A 4,860-nucleotide genomic window follows, 5' to 3' on the forward strand; every position below is an offset into this window, starting at 1 on the left:
CGCTGTGAAGCAGGCAAGAATAATTAAGTAGTTCCGGGTTATGTAATTTTGGAATCCTTCAGAATAAGAGTCCTGTATACTTAGTAAATTAATAATCAGGTTGAAAATGATGGAAAATATGCACAACCACCTTTATATTTCATACTTGTTATTATACATTATACATAAAATTATTTTTTGTCAACAATGTTTTTTTGTGTATGTACTGTGATTTATTGCATCGTGATGTGCGCTGTGTCTCTGTAAAAGGGGGGCCCATTCTACTCAGGAGCACTTCTAGTTTCCAAATCCACAGAGTTAACACCCAGAAGAGTGTCACTGCTCCTTCTGCAGCCCTTAAAAAGAGTGTAAAAATCATCTTAAATACAACGATGCAGTAAAAGGTTTCTACAGCCCTTAAAGCGAGTGTACAAAAGTGCAGACTGGACCACTGTTTTATGGACACAATCAATTGTTTTTCCTGCACAGTGCTTTATAAGTACCATATAGTGTCCAGAGGCCCCAGGCAAACATATTTGATCACAGTCAAAGTTTATTCCACACAAAGAGATGCATACCAAGCTCTCCCCCGCCCTCCATTTGGCAAATTTGACCATAATTATATCCTCCTGAGTCCTGCTTACAAGCAAAAACTAAAGCAGGAAGTACCAGTGATTCACTCAATATGGGTGTGGTTAGATGACTTGGATGCTACACTACACAACTATTTTGCTAGCACAGACTGGAATATGTTCCGAGATTCATCCAATGGCATTGAGGACTAAACCACCTCAGTCATCGGCTTCATCAATAAGTGCATCGACGACGTCGTCCCCTCAGTGACCGTATGTACATATCCCAACCAGAAGCCATGGATTACAGGCAACATCCGCATCGAACTAAAGGCTAGAGCAGCCGCTTTCAAGGAGCGGGACTCTAACCCAGAAGCTTATAAGAAATCCCGCTATGCACACCGACGAACCATCAAACAGGCAATACAGGACAAAGATCAAATCGTACTACACTTGTCTGAGTCTGTAATATCAACACGTTTCAAGCAGACCACCATGGTCCCTGTGCCCAAGAACACTAAGGTAACCTGCCTAAATGACTACCAAACCGTAGCATTCACATCTGTTGTCATAAAATGCTTAGAAAGGCTGGTCATGGCTCACATCAACATCATTATACCAGAAACCCTAGACCCACTACAATTTGCATACCGCCCCAACAGATCCACAGATGATGAGATCTCTATTGCACTCCACACTGCCCTTTCACACCTGGACAAAAGGAACATCATGTGAGAATGCTACTCATTGACTACTGCTCAGCGTTCAACACCATAGTGCCCTCAAACCTCATCACTAAGCTAAGGACCCTGGGACTAAACACCTCCCTCTGCAACTGGATCCTGGACTTCTTGACGAGCCGCCCCCAGGTGGTAAGGGTAGGTAACAACACATCCGCCACGCTGATCCTCAACACGGGGGCCACTCAGGGGTTGAGTGCTCAGTCCCCTCCTGTACTCCCTATTCACTCAAAACTGTGACATCCATCAGGCCCCCGAGGACTGGAATTGCCCACACCTGGCCTATAGGGAGGAGGTCAGACCCCTGACAGTGTGGTGCAAGGACAACAACCTCTAACACAATGTGATCAAGACAAAGGAGATGATTGTGGACCACAGGAAAAGGAGGACCGAGCACGCCCCCATTCTCATCAACGGGGCTGTAGTGGAGCAGATTGAGAGCTTCAAGTTCCTTGGCGTCCACATCACCAACAAACTAACATGGTCCAAGCACACCAAGACAGTCATGAAGCTTGCACGACAAAACCTATTCCTCCTCATGAGACTGAAAAGATTTGTCATGGGTCCTCAGATCCTCAAAAGGTTCTACAGCTGCACCATCGAGAGCATCCTGATGGGTTGCATCACTGCCTGGTATGGCAACTGCTCGGCCTCTGATCGCAAGGCACTACAGACGGTAGTGCGTACGGCCCAGTACATCACTAGGGCCAAGCTTCCTAGGACCTCTATACCAGGCGGTGTCAGAGGAAGGCCCTAAAAATGGTCAGGCTCCAGCCACCCTAGTCATTGTTCTTTCTGCTACCACACGGCAAGCAGTACTGGAGCGCCAAGTCTAGGTCCAGGAGGCTCCAAAATAGCTTCTACCACCAAGCCATAAGACTCCTGAACAGCTAATCAAATGGCTACCCAGACTACTTGCATGCCCCCCCCCCCCCCCCCCCCCCCGGAAAACTGCTGCTACTCTATTACCTATTTATTTTTTATTTATTTTATTTAACCTTTATTTAACCAGGTAGGCAAATTGAGAACACGTTCTCATTTACAATTGCGACCTGGCCAAGATAAAGCAAAGCAGTTCGACACATACAACAACACATAGTTACACATGGAGTAAAAACAAACATATAGTCAATAATACAGTGAAAAAGATAAAAAAAATAAGTCTATATACAATGTGAGCAAGTGAGGTGAGATAAGGGAGGTGAAGGCAAACAGATATATGTATAAATAAATAAAAATATAAAAAGGCCATGGAGGCGAAGTGAGTACAACACAGCAAGTAAAATAAAAACTAAAAAAAACACTGGAATGGTTGGTTTGCATTGGAAGAAAGTGCAAAGTAGAGACAGAAATAATGGGGTGCAAAGGAGCAAAATAAATTAATAAATAAATACAGTAGGTAAAGAGGTAGTTGTTTGGGCTAAATTGTAGATGGGTTATGTACAGGTGCAGTAATCTATGAGCTGCTCTGACAGCTGGTGCTTAAAGCTAGTGAGGGAGATAGGTGTTTCCAGTTTCAGAGATTTTTGTAGTTCGTTCCAGTCATTGGCAGCAGAGAACTGGAAGGAGAGGCGTCCAAAGGAAGAATTGGTTTTGGGGGTGACTAGAGAGATATACCTGCTGGAGCGCGTGCTACGGGTAGGTGCTGCTATGGTGACCAGCGAGCTGAGATAAGGGGGGACTTTACCTAGCAGGGTCTTGTAGATGACCTGGAACCAATGGGTTTGGCGACGAGTATGAAGCGAGGGCCAGCCAACGAGAGTGTACAGGTCGCAGTGGTGGGTAGTATATGGGGCTTTGGTGACAAAACGGATGGCACTGTGATAGACTGCATCCAATTTATTGAGTAGGGTTTTGGAGGCTATTTTGTAAATGACATCACCGAAGTCGAGGATTGGTAGGATGGTCAGTTTTACAAGGGTATGTTTGGCAGCATGAGTAAAGGATGCTTTGTTGCGGAATAGGAAGCCAATTCTAGATTTGACTTTGGATTGGAGATGTTTGATGTGGGTCTGGAAGGAGAGTTTACAGTCTAACCAGACACCTAGGTATTTGTAGTTGTCCACATATTCTAAGTCAGAGCCGTCCAAAGTAGTGATGTTGGACAGGCGGGCCGGAGCAGGCAGCGATCGGTTGAAGAGCATGCATTTGGTTTTACTTGTATTTAAGAGCAGTTGGAGGCCACGGAAGGAGAGTTGTATGGCATTGAAGCTCGCCTGGAGGGTTGTTAACACAGTGTCAAAAGAAGGGCCAGAAGTATACAGAATAGTGTCGTCTGCGTAGAGGTGGATCAGAGAATCACCAGCAGCAAGAGCGACATCATTGATGTAAACAGAGAAGAGAGTCGGTCCAAGAATTGAACCCTGTGGCACCCCCATAGAGACTGCCAGAGGCCCGGACAACAGACCCTCCGATTTGACACACTGAACTCTATCAGAGAAGTAGTTGGTGAACCAGGCGAGGCAATCATTAGAGAAACCAAGGCTGTCGAGTCTGCCAATGAGGATGTGGTGATTGACAGAGTCAAAAGCCTTGGCCAGGTCAATGAATACGGCTGCACAGTATTGTTTCCTATCGATGGCGGTTACGATATCGTTTATGACCTTGAGCGTGGCTGAGGTGCACCCATGACCAGCTCTGAAACCAGATTGCATAGCGGAGAAGGTGTGGTGTGATTCGAAATGGTCGGTAATCTGTTTGTTGACTTGGCTTTCGAAGACCTTAGAAAGGCAGGGTAGGATAGATATAGGTCTGTAGCAGTTAGGGTCAAGGGTGTCCCCCCCTTTGAAGAGGGGGATAACCGCAGCTGCTTTCCAATCTTTGGGTATCTCAGACGACACGAAAGAGAGGTTGAAGAGGCTAGTAATAGGGGTGGCAACAATTTCAGCAGATAGTTTTAGAAAGAAAGGGTCCAGATTATCTAGCCCGGCTGATTTGTAAGGGTCCAGATTTTGCAGCTCATTAAGAACATCAGCTGACTGTATTTGGGAGAAAGAGAAATGGGGAAGGCTTGGGCGAGTAGCAGAGGGGAGGGCAGTGCTGTTGTCCCGGGTAGGGGTAGCCAGGTGGAAAGCATGGCCAGCCGTAGAAAAATGCTTATTGAAATTCTCAATTATAGTGGATTTGTCGGTGGTGACAGTGTTTCCTATCTTCAGGGCGGTTGGAAGCTGGGAGGAGGTGTTCTTATTCTCCATGGACTTTACGGTGTCCCAGAACTTTTTTGAATTTGTGTTGCAGGAAGCAAATTTCTGCTTGAAAAAGCTAGCCTTGGCTGTTCTAACTGCCTGTGTATATTGGTTTCTGGCTTCCCTGAAAAGTTGCATATCACGGGGGCTGTTCGATGCTAATGCAGAACGCCATAGGATGTTTTTCTGTTGGTTAAGGGCAGTCAGGTCAGGAGAGAACCAAGGGCTATATCTGTTCCTGGTTCTAAATTTCTTGAATGGGGCATGCTTATTCAAGATGGTGAGGAAGGCATTTTTAAAAAATGACCAGGCATCCTCTACTGACGGGATGAGATCAATATCCTTCCAGGATACCCCGGCCAGGTCAATTAGGAAGGCCTGCTC

Source organism: Salvelinus fontinalis, chromosome 28 (genome assembly GCF_029448725.1).
Source record: "Salvelinus fontinalis isolate EN_2023a chromosome 28, ASM2944872v1, whole genome shotgun sequence".
NCBI classification, from domain to species: Eukaryota; Metazoa; Chordata; class Actinopteri; order Salmoniformes; family Salmonidae; genus Salvelinus; species Salvelinus fontinalis.